Raw genomic sequence first — 19,026 nt, forward strand, 5'->3', positions numbered from 1 at the left:
TCAACTGCAGAAAAAAATCTCATTTCAGCAATTTGAAGGTCTCATAAAAAAAGCATAAACAATAAAAGGGAAAAATTGATAGAGCTTTCTCAAATTTGAAAAATCTTTTCTTCAAAAGGCAACACTAAGAACATGAAAGAGCAAATCACAGACTGGAAGAAGTTATTAGCAACATGTACCTGACAAAGAACTTGTGCCTAGACTATAGGAAGACTCTAATTATACAGCTCAACAGATAATAGAAAACTAGTAAATCAATTTTTAAAAATGGGATAAAATATTGAAGAGACATTGACAAAAGAAAATATACAAATGACCAATAAGCACCTAATAAGATGCTCAACATCATCAGTCATCTGGAAAATGAAAATTAAAACTGCAATGAGATACCACCACACAACTGCTAAAATAGCTAAAATTTAAAAGTCTGACATGACCAAAAGTTGTGAAAGGTGTGGAGCACCTGGGATTCCCATACATTGTTTGTGGCAGTATTATAAAGTGGAACAACCTGTAAGGATGAACACTGGGCAATGTGTTATAAGAGTAAACCCCCATGTACCATATAGGTGAATGAAAAGTAAACTATAATATACCCATTCAATAGAGCACTATTCAGAAATAAGAAGGAACACACAGCTGATACACACAACACGGCTAGGTCTCAGAAATTTTACACTGAATGAAAGAAGCCAGATACCGGAGTACATACTGTATGATTCCATGCATATGAAATTCTGTAATTTTCATTTTTCTATAAAATTAAAATTAATCTACAGAGGCAGAAGGGAGATCAGGGGTCACCTGGGCTGGAGGAGGATGAAGAATGGATAGTAAGGGGCACAGGGAACTTTTGAAGATGATGGAAATATTGTATGGTAGTTATGCAGGTATACACATGTGTCCAAATTCATTGAACTGGCCACAGAATGGGTGGTCTATTGTATGTACGTTAGACCTTCTAATAAAGGTAGTTTTAAAAATACCCCTTTTGGTATAATAACAACTCCAACCTCTTATTTTATTTAGAGCTTCTCCTTCCCCAAGCTCATCTATACTTTCACCTTGGAAACCTGAAGTGGAGCTGTGAAGGAATGTTGGATTTTATTCTTTCTTCCAGACTCTACTTCTCCCTCCCATAGGTTCTGTTTCTGACCTTCCAGATTTGGGCTAAGGAGGGAGAATTTTAGGGAAAGATGGCCACAGTCTTTGAATACAGACATAATGGGACATTTGTACACTTGGGACTTGGCAGATGTCTGAGGCTGGCACTTAGTGTCCTGGAAAGCTTTTATGGTCTGGGAGATTGCTCTGTTGTGCACCCCTGCTGAAATTCCCAAGACATGGCTGACATTTCTCCTCTGACATTGAGCCTCAGTGCCTTATCATCAGGGATATACCTCACACAGACTCTCCCTTTGTCGAGGCCCATTCACTCCTCCGCACAGCCCCCCTGAGCAAGGCTCTCTTGAAATGACTCCTCAGGGGACCCTCGGAGAGGTGTGCTTGGCCCACTGGAAAACTCGGCATTCTTGCCCCCGCCACTAGGAGGAGCAATGATAGCAATGTGACCTTACTCTGTTCTCATACTAGGCCTCATGCTCTCACAAACTTTGGGAGAGGGTCAAGCCCCCTGGTTTTCTTGAATTCCCCTTTGTCACTCGGTTTCAGGTAGGGAGGAAGACCCCCCACTCCTCCATGGGGTGGGGTGGAACAGGAAGCTCACACAATGACAACCTCTCCAAAGATCCAGAGAAAGCCTCGTCACAAAACAGTTTACTGGCTGCCCCCTTAGTAAGTTCTTCACAGTGGACTTACCTTGCTTTGGCTCCTGAGTGTAGACAGCATCTACTCATTTCTTCTTGACCTTTGGGGCCTCTGTTTACACTGGTACAGAAAGCATTCTGTTTTAGAAATCTAATTACATACAGATGACTTGTGATGGTAAATACCTACAAATAAATTCTGATACTTTCATGAAAATGCTGCTCAAATATTCTGAAATTCAAATGTATCATATTATGACATGGCAATAGATCCTTTTTTAAATTTAAATTCAACTTAGTTAACATATAGTATATTATTAGTTTCAGGGTAGAGTTCAGTGATTCATCAGTTGCATGTAACACCCAGTGCTCATTACATCACATGCCCTCCTTCATGCCCATCATCCTTCATGCCCGTCCTCCAGTTACCCCATCCTCCCACCCTCCCCTCCAACAACCCTCAGTTTGCTTTCTAGAGCTTCTCGTTTGCCTCCCTCTTTTTTTTTTTGTCTTATTTTCTTTTTCCATCCCTTCCCCTATGTTACTCTGTTTTGAGTGAAATCATATGATATTTGTCTTTCTCTGACTGATTTATTTCACTTAGGCTAACACCCTCTAGTTCCACCCACATCATTGCAAATGGCAAGATTTCTTTTCTTTTCTTTTGATTGCTAAGCAATATTCCATTGTATCTATGTACCACATCTTCTTTTTCCATTCATCCATTGATGGACATCTGGGCTCTTTCCATAGTTTGGCTAATGTGGATATTGCTGCTATAAACACTGGGGTGCACGTGCCCCTTCAAGTCACTATTTTTGTGTCCTTTGGATAAATACCTAGTAGTGCAATTGCTGGATCATAGGGTAGTTCTACCTTTAACTTTCTGAGGAACCACCATACTGTTTTCCAGAGTAGCTGCACCAGTTTGTACTCCCACCAACAGTGTAAGAGGGTCCCCCTTTCTCCACATCCTCTCCAACATCTGCTGTTTCCTGAGTTGTTGATTTTAGCCATTCTGACTGGTGTGAGGTGGTATCTCCTCGTGGTTTTGATTTGTATTTCTGGTAATAGATCCTTAATTAGAGTTATCTTCATATAGAATTTTTTCTTTATAAACAGCATGTTTTACAAGCATGATTTGAATTTTTAATATTGGAAAAAAGTTTTAACAATACCAAAAAAAAAAAGCCTTTACCATTTTGTGGCAAGGGGATTTTATAAGAATCTACTGCTTTTTCTGGAAAGTACCGATAAATGTAATATGACCAATCTATGGGCAACTCTAACAATTTGTGCTGTCTTTAGGCCAGCTTCCCTGAGTAGGCAAAGGTTATTTTCTCAGTCTTTCTATTCTGGTTAATTCTTAAGGTCTAGAAGAACAGGTGTCTTTTGATATGAAGAAGACCTGTGGCAGACAAGGGTGTGGCTCTAATTCAGTCAGAGGACATGAAGAATGGCCCAGGCTAGGGAAAGCTGTGCTTCCCCTTTCAGGAACTTGGCAGCTGAGACAATACTTGAAAAGCAGCCCTCAGGTGTGCCTGGCTGGCATCTTAGTGTCTATGTAATTCTAGAAGATTCTGCTCTGGGCTGTCCCTTGAGCCCCAGCAAGAATTCCTTCCATGATGACAAAGCATGAGAACAAGGCTCTTACAGTTTCTTTTACAAGTTTTAGGAGGATAAAATGGTTCCAGTTTTTAAAGATCCATCAGAGGTTTAAGCACTATTTCCTAGAAAGTCTGTTAAAACTCCCCATATTTCTTCTGCTTTTTAAAAAAGCACAAAATTCTGAAGATATTCACATCTCATCTTTAATCTCATTTGTTAGCTTCACTGAATCACAGAACTGTTAGAGCCACATGTAACCTAAGAGCTTGGTTACGTCATAGATAAGTAAATGATGACCCAAGGAAGTGAAGTGACCCAGTTCCCACCACTCAGACCAGACTCCAGACTCTCCCTCAGGCTCTCACTGGGTTTCTCAAGCTCAGTACCATTAACATTTTGGGCTGGATAATTCTTTGTTGTGAGGGGTCATCCTATACATTGTGGGATGTTTATCAGCATCCCTGGCCTCTACCCACTGGATGCCAGAAGGACCTTTTTGCCCTCCTTCATTGTGACAGCCAAAAATATCTCCAGACACTGCCCAAGTGTCCCATGGGGACAAAGTCTCCTGCTTGAGAACCACTTGTGTACCAATTTCCCCAGCCCCCTACCACAGGGAGCTAGGGGATGGTCAATGTCAATAACAACAGCTGTCTGTAGAGGTGCACCTTGTTTGCTTCATTTCTCCCACTCAGCTGCTAACTGAACCCAATCTTTCCTACCAAACGCCTCCTCAGTGAGAGACAAGCCCTGCTCATGGTTAACAGGCCCACAGGAATCATGAAATCCTTTTCTGCTTCTGCAGTTCCCTTCGGTAATTTCCTGTGTCTGTGTCCCGTCTCCCAACCCCTTTCTGAGCTCCCTGAAAGTGGAGGCATGTCCTCCCTGATTGGCATAATTCATTATTGGCATAATTCATCCCAGATCGGCCCTACTGCCTAGGGTGCCGGGTACAAAGCAGAAGCACAATAAGTGCAATTGGTTAAACAACTCTTCAGTGAGGCTGGATCTTGGCAAACACAAAGACACAGCTGCTCCGATGTTTCCATGTGTAAACAGAGTGAACGTGAAGGGAACATACCCCGGAAAATGATTGAGTCCCCTCTATGGCTCAAGATCTACATATGGAGTCACCTTGAGAAGGCCGAGTACTATGGAGCCGGGAAGGTTAAGTCCTCTGGGACTGATGTTCTTTTTTGCTTTATGTAAAGTGAGGTTGGAACTGAGTAAACTTGGAGTAAAAAGGCCAATGCAGTGAAGACAAAAATATTCCTGAGATTGCCACATTTATGTTCTAAGTGACTAGCTGTGTTGATGATGAGCCTGTCATGTCGGGTGCTCTTTTGGCCAGAACGTTTCTGTGGAAAGAAAGAATAAACTCTGCTCTCAGGTAACTACACTCAAAATGAAAGAGACTCCGATCGTACTTACCGTGGTGACCATTTCACAATGGATACCATTATTAAATCATCATATTGTGCACCTGGAAACAATATGATGTTATCTGCCAATTACACTTCAGTAAAAAAGACCCACTCATTCACTCATTCGTTTTGTAATTCATTTGATAAATACATAGGAAGAATGTATGTATCAAAAATGGGCACAGAGGCAAATTGCCATGGAACAACACCACCGAGAGAACATCAAGAATGCCTGGCAAATAAATAAATAAATAAATAATGCCTGGTGAGGGTACAGCCGCTATGGAAAATAGTATGAAGGATCCTCAAAAACAGAACTGCCATATGATCCAGCAAATCTACTTCTGGGAAAAAATCCAAAGAGAAGGAAACCGTGAATTCAGAAAGATGCCTGCACCTCCATGTTCACAGCAGCAGTATTTACAATAGCCAAGACGTGGAAACAACCTAAGTGTGTATCAGTGGATGGGTGGCTAAAGAAGTTGTGATACAGATATACAACAGAATACCATTCAGCCATAAAGAATGAGGAAATCCTGGCATTTGTGACAATATGGATGGCACTTGAGGACATTATGCTAAGTGAAGTAAGCCACAGTTAACACTGTTGCGAGCGAGATACATGGGGAAATGAAGACAGTAGATCCTAAGAGTTCTCATCACAAGGAAAAACTGTTTTTTCCCTTTATCCTTTCTTTTCATTGTATCTATATGAGAAGGTGGATATTAGCTGAACTTCTCGTGCTATCATTCCACAATGTATGTAAATCAAACCATCATGTTGTATAACTTCAACTTATACAGTGATATATGTCAATTATTCTCAAGAAAACTGGAGAGAAAAAGAATTAATTAAAAAATTAAAAATGAAAAGAATGCCTGGTGAGGGAATTTGTCCTAGAAATGGTATTTGGGTGGCATAGGACACTACTGCGCTCCACAAAGAAGGAACGGCCTTCCCCACCACTGGGGGCCAATGGAAGCTCTGGATGGAAATGCGTCTGATGATGAGGTTTCCCCTCTCTGAGAGCCCCCACGCCACTTCCTAAGGACAGGAAAAGCAGCATATAGATGGTAAGGTCCTGATTTCAAAGGGCCGATTTTGGCTGTGCACGTAATGGGATGTCACCACAAGGCCAGTCAGAGGTGAGCAAGGCCGAACTCATCCAGCCGCATCCTGCCCTCAAAACCCCACCGTGGCCACAGCTGGGGGGAACTGGTCCTCTCCTCAAAGTGCCCAGAGGACTTCTTGTCACTCAAGTGATCCCTCATCCTCCCATTACAGACTAAATATTTGTGCCTCCCCCCTGCTCATATGTTGAAACCCTAACCCCAGTGTGACTCTATTTGGAGCTGGGACCTCCAAGGAAGTAATCAAGGCTAAATGAGGTCATAAAGGTGGGGCCCTGACCCAACAGGACCATGCTGGCACCTTGATCTCAGACTTCCAGCCTCTAGATCCGTGAGAAAACACATTTCTGTGGTTTAAACTACCCAAGCTATGGTATTTTGTTATGGCGGCCTGAGCAGGCTAAATTACACTCTCTCCCCCATGAGCTGGAATCCCTGGCCAAGTTAAAAGGCCCTTGGTTCACCCATTCTGTTCAGGAAGTTTATCACCATTCAACTCGGCTTTCCCAGTCTAATGACCTTACATTACATTACATTACATTACATTACATTACATTACATTACATTACATTACATTACATTATTGGGTAGGACTCCATGCTCTATCCTGACTCTGCCATTTAATCTTTACGAGGTTGGCGACTGTTATCCCCACTTTGCACATGAGGAAGGTGAAGCTCAGAACAGTTAAAAAACTTGCCCAAGATAAGACTAATCTAAGTGGTGGAGATAAAACTAGAACACAGATCTGAAAGTTCCTTATGATCATCTGATATGCACCTGCAAGGGATCCTAATCTTTGCCCGGCCTGTTTTTGCTATCACCAATCTCTGACCTTCTTTTATTTCTTCATTGGGCTGCCCTTAGCTCTTCCTCATCCAGGGCCTCTCTCTTGAGCGAGTTTGCTAAAACTGTTATAAACTCAGATCTGGCCCTGACCGGCAGCCTCCTTCTCCCTTCCTCTGTAGCCTTCTGAACCAACCTGTCCCACCCCTTGGATGTAGCTCAGGTTCCCAGAACCTCCGTGCAGAGCTGGGGCCCCAGACATTGCTCCCATCTTTGCTACAGCCCTCTGCCACCCCTCATACACACCCTCAGCAGATGTCTCTTTTTTCTGCTTTACCCAACACACACCCTCCAGGAACATTTATCATCTGGCTGGGGCCATGGGGCCTTGTCACGGGAATGTGAAATGATGCAATCGTTAAACCATAAAGGCAAGTGTGAGGGGTGAGCAGCAGCCTATGCAACATCACCCAGTGATGGTACAGACCACAAAGGCTGTGTGTGTGTGTTCAGGGGAGAGCAAGGTGGCTCTGCACCAGCAAGGGCAGGGAAGGTTCTGGAGCAAGTATCATCTGGGACAGCATCAGGCGGTGAGGCGTGGGCATGGGGGCCAGACATCAAGAGCCAACCTTGTCATTCATTCATTCATCAAATCTTTTATTATGTTCAGGCTGCTATGCGGAGTGTTGGAGAGAGAGTAGTGAACAAGCTCCCTGGGCAAGTCAGACGATAAATAAAATCATGGGCTGGGACAACTCCGAAGGAATAACCAGGGTGATGCAATGGAAGGTACCAGGGGAACAGGAAAGGCATCTTGAGGAGGTGGGGGGGGGGGGCACCCTATGCAGAGGAAGAAACAGCCCTGAGGTAGGGAAGCACTTTCTGAGAATGAGGAACAAAAAGAGGCCAATGGGGCTGGAGGACAGTGGCAATTTTTATAATTTAATTCCAGAATTAAGTTATTCTGAAAGACCTAATGGATTTGGGGAAAATCCACAAAATGATAAAATGAACCATTCCAGAGTCCCAAAAACGAACCGTGGTTCCCTAACACTAACCCGAGTGGGCGCCTCCTGCAGGGCAGGCACTGTGTGTGCTGCTTTTATTTCTGTGCTTCAGCTCTCTTGGTCCTAATAACAGTCCTCCGGGGTATATGCTATCCAAGGTCGCACGGCTGACAAGGGCCACACTGCGGCCCAAACCCGTGCACTCAGGCTCTAGGTCTTTCCTCAGCCGCGACATCACACCTCCTCTCCTGTCTTTTCTCCAAGGTCCAGTCCAGGTGCAGTTACGTCAAGAAGGCTGTCTGGGACTCCTGTCTCTTCACTTGCTCCTTCCTCGTTTTATGATCTCAAAACACACCTAGTGTCTGCAGATCCAAGGGCATCTGGCTGCGGCCTCAAGAGGCACACCTCAGCACTCCTCCCCTTCTGGCTTCACTTCTGATTCTGAACCAAAGGACAGCTTCCTCTCCTTCTGCAACTTATTTTTTCTCTGAGGGCCTCAGTTTTCCCACCTGTAAAATGGGCTGCTGTGAGCCCTCAATGGACCAAGGTGGATAAGAGAGCCTCACTCAGCCCTGTGCTTGCTTTTCCTTCAAGGAGGCAGAAAATGTCAGAGGTGAGGATGAAGCAAAGCTGTTGATTCGGATTCAGTCTGCTAATTAGGATTCAGTCACACCATTTTCCAGAGTACACCCATTTCTAAAAGCAAAGTTCTCCACCGCCAGGACCTCAAGGTAGGAAGTGGATGCCAGACAACTTTCTAGAGAGTGGAAATCCACGTCTTCTGACTTCTGTGCAGTACCCTCCCTGGCACAGGGGGCCCAGTGTCATCTGGGGAGAGGAAGAGAGACATGAGCTGGGCTAAAAAAGGAGCAGGGAGCCAACGGGCATCCGACAGCCTCAAGAAAGCAGGACATGCTGTGTCTGCCACCTCCAGCCCTGGTATAGGGGGAAGCTGGGATTGAGTCCAAACAAGGATACGTGTGCCAGGGACTTGTCACTGCCACTCCCCACTTCTGCATCCTGGCCCTAACTCCACACATCTTATCCTTGGCAGATGAGGGAAGGTTGAAAGCCATAGCCGTCTTCAGAATGGGAGGTGGCTGGGGGTGTGGGGCCATGAGCCCCTTACAGTCTGGAAGGTGTTTGCTTGGGATAAGTCTGCCTAATGTGTCCACTGGAGGCAAAGGGGTCAGTGAGCCCCTCGTTCTGTTCAAATGGCTGTCCCAGCCTGACTCAGCATCTGGCCATCACACAGTTGGTACCTTGTGTGCTAGAGCCACTCCCCGAGCCTGACACTGTGATCAGAGTCCAAAGGGCCGCCAGAACCATCTCTTTTCCTTCCCCTGCCTCTGAGAGGTTTTCTAGAGAAGCATTATGACTCATGGTTAGTACTAACTGCCTGGCTGGGATCCCATTTCTTCCGTGTGAACTGGGCAATGGAACTGCTATGGGCCTCAATTTCCTCATCTGTAATATAGATTAATAATGGTAGCCACCTCAAAGAGTTGTTATGAGAATACATAAGTTAGTACTTTTTTTAAGCTTATTTATTGTTTAAGTAATCTCTACCCACCATGGGGCTTGAACTCACGACCCTGAGATCAGGCATCGCATGCTCTCTGACTGAGCCAGCCAGGCGCCCTGTAAGTTGGTACTTAGAACAGTGCAAGGCTCATTATGTAAGAGTTAGCTCTTATTATCATTATTATTACAATTACACCTGCTCATCCTCCTGAGCTCCTCTTCCTTAGCCCTTACTAGAGGGCTCTATGTGACACTTGAGACAAACATATAGGCATATCTCTGTGAGGACAAGGGCATCTCCAGTACTCAGGACAATGCCTCATGCAAGTGGGCACTTGGTATATATTTGTAGAGTGAATGAATGAATGAATGCATGCATGAATGCCTAAAGGAGCAAGCAGGAGTGGTTAGTATTTTTTCCCAAGGGATGATTTTTTTTTCCCTAGGCAAGATCGCAGCACTGAAAACTTGCCTTTCAAAGGCCATGTGCTAGACAGCTAACGCTTGGGACCAGGGACCTCTTGTCTCTGCTTCTGGCCATCTTCCAACTAGCTGCACAACCCGAGGCTGTCTAGAGCCTCCATTTTCCTGGTAAGAATAATAATACCCACCTCCTAGGGGTATGGTAAAAATTAACGAGATGGCATGTGAAATGCACCATGAACTTCACAAAAGAAAACCTTATGTTACATATAGCAAAATTACTTAAAATGTACCAAAAATGCACTGAGTTAATGGGGCTCTTCATTTATTGAGGGCAAAGCATTCCTCTTGTTTAGTTAGCTTCATGCCTCTGGATGGATCCATCCATCCATCCAGAGGCAAAATTATGTTTATCAGTTAGCCCTCTGAAGACAAATCAAGTTCATTTTATTCACTGCAGGTTTCAAATGGCAAGGGAAAATATCTGTCCTCATCTCACCAGCTTAAATAAAACCCAGTTTAGTATTCGGAGAATTTGGCACGGTTTGGAAGAGAATTCCAGGGTTGTAATGCTTGTCCAGTTAACCATAGAGATCTGGCAACAAAAGTCTATTATAGTTAAAGGTTGTCCTCCTAACTAGCATCCTAAACACAGAGCAGTTGCCTGTCAGCACTCAAGTCCCTGCTGGGAGTGCGGGGGCGAGGTGCAGGGGCACTGGGGGCAGGGGCTGCTGATGCACTGAGCCTCACGTGCACAGTGACTCCATCCAGTCTTGCTGTGATACTGCACAAATAAGGTGTTGACTTTCTAAAGATCCCTTAAAAAACTCTTAGGTGTCAGCCACTGATCCCCACAGGACTATGGCTTCCATTTGCTTCTAAATTCCGCCCTCTGAAAAAACCTTGTCATTATGCTTAAATGGTGATTGAAGTCCCCTTTTCTGTCAAATACGAATGAGCAGAGTCCAGAATGAATGTTTCAGAATGAAGCGAAAGGCAGATCAGTATGAACTTCGTGACTCAAAAGATGCCTTGACAGAGCATTTCCCAAGGTAGTCTTCCTCCCAGGAGAGAAGTTAAATAAATGACACCAGGAAGAAAGACAAAGTTGTAATTAAGACTGGATGATTCTGGGGGTACCTGGGTGGCTCAGTCGGTTAAGCGTATGCCTTTGGCTCAGGTCATGATGTCAGGGTCCTGGGATCAAGCCCTGCATCAGGCTCCTTGCTCAGCAGGGAGCCTGGTTCTCCCTCCCGCATCCCCTGCCCATGCTCTCTCTCTCTCTCTCTCTCAAATAAATAAATAAAATCTTTAAAAAAAGACTGAACAATTCTAAATGAAACAGACTTCCTTACTGCAGAAATTCTCAGAGCCCTTAATGTATTAACATGCACCGTGAATATCTAAGAGAGGATTATAGTATCCATGATTCTCAGGTTTGTTTGACCAGGAATCATTTTGCATTACCCCTTGCCTCAAAGTCAACATCTCAAGGACTAAGAAAAACTGCTTGTTAGCATAGCAAACTCTCCCACAAAATAGGCCTCTTCACCCTCTATCAACTGCAAAGTAAATATTACTCCTATTTCCCTGTAAGCATGGAAAGCAGCCAAAAGGCACTACAGCCTTTATTCTGACTCACAATATCCTGTTCGGCTTTTTTTTTTTTTTAAGTTTGTTCTCTTAGACCGAGGCCATCTGAAGTATTAATCTTCAGCAAGTCCAGTAGTTGGTCATTAGCAAGTGGGTCTATGACAAGTCCACAGAGTTCGGCTATTTGAAATGGTGGCCGACTACACAAACTACAGCCTACAAACAACGTCTGCCGCATTAACTGATTGCATTCATGTGGTAGGGCCAGCCCAACGTCCAGCAGGCTCGGGGGTCACAAGTTTATGGATGCTGCCTGGGCAGAAGCTGTCTTCTTTAAGATGACTTCATTTGGTAGAGACTGTTAATTGTTGGTCCACCATCGTGCTCCCTTTCTGCCACACGCTGGAACCCCTGATTTGTATGTGGGCCAGGAACACTAGAATAAAGGTTTCATTTCTTAGGTTCTCTTGCAGCTAACTGTGGTCACATCACAGCTGACATGGCCCTTTGGGGTCCCCCTCACCTTTTTCTTCAAACCTTTCCCCTTCCTGCCGGCTAGAATGTGGGCAGTGGCTGGTACTTAGGCAGCCCTCTTAGACCATTAGATGGAAGCCAGTTACTAGGGTACACAAATAACAAAAGCAACGGAGCCCTAGACCCTGACAACTTTGTGAACTGGACTGTTCACCTCTGGATTCCTTCTGCCTGAGAGAGAACTACATTTCCCTCTTGATCAAGCTATTTTGAGTCTTCTGTCACAGCTGGATTAAGTCTTAACCAATACAACTGAAAGCACACAAAAATGTTCTTACTGGGAAATAATTTTAAACTTACAGAAAAGTTGCATGAAGAGTACAGAGAAGTCTATACCCTTTATCTAGGTTTAGCAGTTACTAGTAGTTTGCCACATTTGCTTTATCGTTCTTAATTTTATCACACAATTTTTAACCATGTTAGAGGGAACTGTATATATCATGCGACTTTACTCTTAAACACTTCATAATGAACAAGGACAGGGACAAGGACAAAAGCCCACATGATAGTCACCAAATTCAGGAATTTTATCATTGATATAATACTACTACTTCATTTATAGGTCATATTCTAATTTTCCCAATTGCCACAATAATGTCTTTTCCAGCCCAGGATCTAATCAGAATCACCCATTTATTTGTCATCACTCAGATATCAAATTTTAAGGGAGTAGTTCTTTAAAAAAAAAAGGAAACATCCAAATTAAAAAGAAATCATATTCTAGGCCCCTGAATGCAGTAGCTTCCCCCAGCGCGTTTTCCCACACAAGATTCTTCTTTCATTATTCCCCAATCCTGCTTCCATGACTGCCCCCCATCCCAGTCACAGTGAGGTCATCGTCACTGCCGTGTTCGAAATCTTCACCTATGCAGCAGTCAAGAGTGGAGAATAGCCCCCTGTGCACATCATTTCCAATAACTGCCTGATAGAATCAACACACTAGAAAAAATTGCTCAGGCCCTTGACAAAGAGGTGGGAACATGGATCATTTAGGCCCCCTGAATGTAACTAGTCATTAAGCAGTTGAGTTTTGTTCGGATAAGGTAGCAATCAATATCTTGCAATGCATTTGATAAAGGTAACTTAGAAGATACAATTCATTTGTCGTTGAGAGTTTATTTGCATCCTATCTGTCTTTATGGCAAGAACCAGGTTTGCGGATAGCCTGTTTATTGATGTACAGCAGAGCTCGCTACAAGTTCATTGAGCTTATTCATTAGGCACTAGTCAATTACCTGTATTTTATAATGAAAAGAAACTATTTTATTAATGAAATTAAGATGAGTAGGTGGCTATATTACTAAAATAATCACCCTGTTCTCAGGAAATAGTTACTAAGGAATCACAGTGTTGGGGGGCTGGCCATCAGTCTGCTGTTGGGGTGGGGACTCTGCCTGATACATGAGCTAGCAAGAACCAGCTCCTTCAGACACACTTGGTGGGCCTGGTGAGAAGATAGGGAAGCCCCACACCTAAGGATAACCCCATCTGTCCTGGCAGATCCTTATATCCCTCCACTCTCCATTCAACTAGGGTCCCACGGCCAACTGGGAATGAATAAGGGACAGGGTGGGAAGGTAAAGTTTTTCTGTCAAATTAAATGCATTGATTGCACTTTCAGGGAAGGTCACGGTCTTCTGTAATGGCTGCCACATCTTCAAACTACAGTCCCGTTGACTTAGAATCATCAGAAGTGCAAATAGAAAGAAAACCACAGGTGGTACAATCATTTCCATGTAGAACAGAGCCACCCTAACCACAAAATCCTTGAAAGTCCCACACTCTGCAGCCCAGCACCTTAGGCACCCTTGTGCTGCAATTATTAGTGGCAGACTGATTCCAAGTGGGAAGAGATTTCCAGACAAGCCTCTGCAGACCAGAAAGTAGAGAGAAGAGGTGTGGGACAGTGCAAGGAGGAGGTGGGCGCGCCAGCCATAGCAGGATCAGCAGCTGGTGGGACTCCTGCTTCTGTCCCTCCTCTGGTTCTGCCCACCATGAGAATGTGTCCCCTGCATTTCTTTTCTTAGGGCTTTGAACCTGCACATGGAGACATCAGCACTCTGTCTTCCATGACCTTCCAGCTCTCCCTCCTCAACCCCTAAATCCTGCTGCTGTGAGGGAACATGTCCACCTGAGGGAGATTACAGACCCTGGACCCAGACCTGAAGACCGTCCCTCCACTCCAGCCACATCCTCATGCCTTCACCTAGTCAGGGAATTTTTAATCCGGGCTCATGACATGTCAAGAGTCATTTGTGCTCAGGTTAAAATCCATTCTCCTCCCAAGCCCCTGGGTAGAAGCCCCAAGGAGCCCTCCGCCCTCCTCGCACTTGCTCACTGTGCCTGTTTCCCCTGCTCTGACCCACCAAGCTCCTTCTATCCGCCCTCACACTTTCTGAGGTCCTGTCTTCCAGGAACACTCCACTCCAGAACTTCGCTCCTGAGCCCTTGAAATGTCACCTCCGCATTGCTTCTCAAACTATCCCAACGGCTCCCTCTTCTGAGCCTGGTGTTTCTCTGTGCTCTCAACCTGTTTATCCGCGACTCATCACTGCAGTAGAGCGGGCACTGGGATGTGCCGTATCTCTGCGTGGACACAGCACAGGCACACCGTGTGCTTTCAACACATATTTCTGCTCTGAAGGAACGGGTAAGATGGAATCCAGAATCTCATCAGCACAGATACTGTTCCAGAGGCTAGCGGTAATGAAAATCGGTATCATCAACCTCCTCCTGTAAGTGTTACCAGAGGCAGTTAAAAATCACTGTAATGGAAAAATGCCCTAGTTGAAAGAAAGAAAGAGAGAGGAAGGAAGGAGAGAGAGAGAGAGAGAGAGAGAGAGAAAGAAAGAAAGAAAGAAAGAAAGAAAGAAAGAAAGAAAGAAATAGAGAGAAAAAGAGAGAAAGAAAGAGAAAAAGAGAGAGAAAGAAAGAGAGAGAAGGAAGGGAGAGAGAGGGAGGGAGGGAGGAAGGAAGAAAGGGAAAAAAGATAGAAACAAAGGAAGAGAAAGAAAGAAAGAAAGAGAAAGAAAGAAAGAAAGAAAGAGGAAAAAGGAAGAAAGAAAGGAGGGAGGGAGGGACAAAGAAAAGAAAGGGAAGAAAAAGAAAGTTAATCACTATAAAAACAGGGGCAAGTGGGACTATAGAGAAAAAAATACAAGAGACATAAAAACCAAATGCAAAGTGCACATAATTTCCATTCTGATTCCACATACCATCAAAAGATGGCTTTGAGACAATCAATTTGAATATGGACGAGATATCAGATGATATTTAAAAATTACTATTAATATTGTTAGGTATGATAATTGTATGGTGGTTATGCTTTTGATTTTTATTAAAAGTCCTTGTCTGTTACTTATCCATACCAGAGTATTTATAGGTGTAATGGCATATCTGGGATTCACTTTAAAATATATCAGCATATTCCTGGGCTGCAAGGTTGATTCAACATCTGCAAATCAATCAATGTGATACAATACATTAATAAAAGAAAGAACAAGAACCATATGATCCTCTCAATAGATGCAGAAAAAGCACTTGACAAAGTACAGTATCCTTTCTTGATTAAAATTCTTCAGAGTGTAGGGATAGAGGGTACATACCTCAATATCATAAAAGCCATCTATGGAAAACCCACAGTGAATATCATTCTCGACGGGGAAAAACTGAGAGCTTTCCCCCTTAAGGTCAGGAACATGGCAGGGATGTCCACTATCACCACTGCTATTCAACATAGTACTAGAAGTCCTAGCCACAGCAATCAGACAACAAAAAGAAATAAAAGGCATCCGAATGGGCAAAGAAGTCAAACTCTCACTCTTTGCAGATGATATGGTAGTTTATGTGGAAAACCCAAAAGACTCCAACCAAAAACTGCTAGAACTCATACAGGAATTCAGTAAAGTGGCAGGATATAAAACCAATGCACAGAAATCAGTTGCATTTCTGTACACCAAGACTGAAGAAAGAGCAATTAAGGAGTCAATCCCATTTACAATCGTACCCAAAACCATAAGATACCTAGGAATAAATCTAACCAAACAGACAAAGAATCTGTACTCAGAAGACTAGAATACTCATGAAAGAAATTGAGGAAGACACAAAGAAATGGAAAAACGTTCCATGCTCACGGATTGGAAGAATGAATATTGTGAAGATGTCAATGCTACCTAGAACAATCTACACATTTAATGCAATCCCTATCAAAATACCATCCACTTTTTTCAAAGAAATGGAATAAATAATCCTAAAACTTATATGGAACCAGAAAAGACCCCAAATAGCAAGAGGAATGTTGAAAAAGAAAAGCAAAGCTGGCGGCGTCACAATTCCGGACTTCCAGCTCTATTACAAAGCTGTCATCATCAAGACAGTATGGTACTGGCACAAGAACAGACACAGAGATCAATGGAACAGAATAGAGAGCCCAGAAATGGACCCTCAATTCTATGGTCAACTCATCTTTGACAAAGCAGGAAAGAATGTCCAATGGAAAAAAGAGTCTCTTCAACAAATGGTATTGGGAAAATTGGACAGCCACGTGCAGCAGAATGAAACTGGACCATTTCCTTACACCGCACACAAAAATAGACTCAAAATGGATGAAAGACCTCAATGTGAGACAGGAATCCATCAAAATCCTAGAGGAGAACACAGGCAGCAACCTCTTTGACGTCAGCTGCAGCAACTTCTTCATAGAAACATCGCCAAAGGCAAGGGAAACAAGGGCAAAAATGAACTATTGGGATTTCATCAAGATAAAAGTCTTTTGCACAGCAAAGGAAACAGTCAACAAAACCAAAAGACAACCGACAGAATGGAAGAAGATATTTGCAAATGACATATCAGATAAAGGGCTGGTATCCAAAATCTATAAAGAACTTATCAAACTCAACACCGAAAGAACAAGTAATCCAATCAAGAAATGGGCAGAAGACATGAACAGACATTTTTGCAAAGAAGACATCCAAATGGCCAACAGACACATGAAAAAGTGCTCAACATCACTCAGCATCAGGGAAATCCAAATCAAAACCTCAATGAGATACCACCTCACACCAGTCAGAATGGCTAAAATTAACAAGTCAGGAAACGACAGATGTTGGCGAGGATGCAGAGAAAAGGGAACCCTCCTACACTGTTGGTGGGAATGCAAGCTGGTGCAGCCACTCTGGAAAACAGCATGGAGGTTCCTCAAAAAGTTGAAAATAGAGCTACCCTAAGAACCAGCAATTGCACTACTGGGTATTTACCCCAAAGATACAAATGTAGTGATCCAAAGGGGCACGTGCACCCCGACGTTTACAGCAGCAATGTCCACAATAGCCAAACTATGGAAAGAGCCTAGATGTCCATCAACAGATGAATGGATAAAGAAGATGTGGTATATATACACAATGGAATATTATGCAGCCATAAAAAAATGAAATCTTGCCATTTGCAATGACGTGGATGGAACTAGAGGGTATTATTACGCTAAGCGAAATAAGTCAATCAGAGAAAGACATGTATCATATAACCTCACTGATATGAGGAATTCTTAATCTCAGGAAACAAACTGAGGGTTGCTGGAGTGGTGGGGGTTGGGAGGGATGGGGTGGCTGGGTGATAGACATTGGGGAGGGTATGTGCTATGGTGAGTGCTAATGAAGGGGGGGACATCGGAGGGGAAGACGAACCATGAGAGACTATGGACTCTGAGAAACAAACAGGGTTCTAGAGGGGAGGGGGGTGGGGGGATGGGTTAGCCTGGTGATGGGTATTAAAGAGGGCACGTTCTGCACGGAGCCCTGGGTGTTATATGCAAACAATGAATCATGGAACACTACATAAAAATAAGTAAATAAATTAATTAATTAAAATAAATAAAATAAATAAATAAAATATATCAGCAAAAAATAAAACAGCAAAAAGTTGTGGGGAGGAGTGATGCAAAAGGTTGATAATTGTTGACACTGGCTTTGGATTCATGGAGGCTTATTATACTCTTCTTTCTACTTTTGGGTAATTTTGAAATCTTCCAAAAGAAAAAACATTTTAAAAGTCACCGAATTCACAATCTCTAAACCTTGAACTAGGAATTACCATCTTTTTTCTATTAGTTAATTAAATGCATATTTATTGAAACTCTGCTATGTGGGGCGCCTGGGTGGCTCAGACAGTTAGGCGTCTGCCTTTAGCTCAGGTCATGATCCTGGGGTCCTGGGATCAAGCCGCGCACTGGGTTCCCCCTTTGGTGGGGAGTCTTTTCCTCCCTCTGCCCCTCTCCCCTCTTGTGCTCTCTCTCTCTCTCAAATAAATAAATCTTAAAAAAAAAAAAAAGGGGGCCCCTGGGTGGCTCAGTTGGTTAAGCGACTGCCTTCGGCTCAGGTCATGATCCTGGAGTCCCGGGATTGAGCCCCACATCAGGCTCCCTGCTCAGCGGGGAGTCTGCTTCTCCCTCTGACCCAACCCCCTCTCATGTGCTCTCTCTCTCTCTCTCTCATTCTCTCTGTCTCAAATAAATAAATAAAATCTTTAAAAAAAAATAAAAAAATAAAAAAAAAGAAACTCTGCTATGTTAAAAGCATTGCGTCAGGAACTGTGAGAGGTACAGAATACATAAGACACAATCAAATATCAAATATGTACAGGGTTAGTATCTATAATGGCTGACATTTGGCCACTTGAACATGGAGAAAAAACCTTGGCCCTTCTCAGAGAGTGGATATGCCGATCTGTAATTGACAGCCTCTAAGCTAAAGCTGGCTACACCCCATGCTAACCAGGAGACTGTGGGCATGCCCCCTCTTCTAAGCCTCCCTTGCCTTATTTATTATATCCCTCCTCCTCCCCTCCTCCCCTTCTGCCCTCTTCTCTAAATGCAACTCTAGCACTGTTAACTCCAACAATTGGGCCATTCACTTCAGCATGTACTTTGCTATGCAGCGGATTGAAATGAACCATCCACACATCCCAGCTGCAGGTGCCATTAATGCTTCCATGGGCAGGGACACAAGCACACATCTGTTTTGTAGATGCAGATGAAGCCAGAATATGCCTGCCTCTGTGGATGCCATTATTGAATGACACACCCCTCACTCGTGCTAAGTACTGTGCTGCAGAGGGAAATGTACATGTTTTCCCTGCACCATATTTAGGCATGGACAGATGCCAGGCATAGACATCGAGAAGTCAAAAATTCAAATACATTCCAATTACAGACTGTCTGGAAAGTTGGAGAAACAT

This window comes from Eumetopias jubatus, unplaced genomic scaffold (genome assembly GCF_037043125.1).
Source record: "Eumetopias jubatus isolate StellerSeaLion01/CBP00866 unplaced genomic scaffold, mEumJub1_p1.0 scaffold_2, whole genome shotgun sequence".
Taxonomy (NCBI): Eukaryota; Metazoa; Chordata; class Mammalia; order Carnivora; family Otariidae; genus Eumetopias; species Eumetopias jubatus.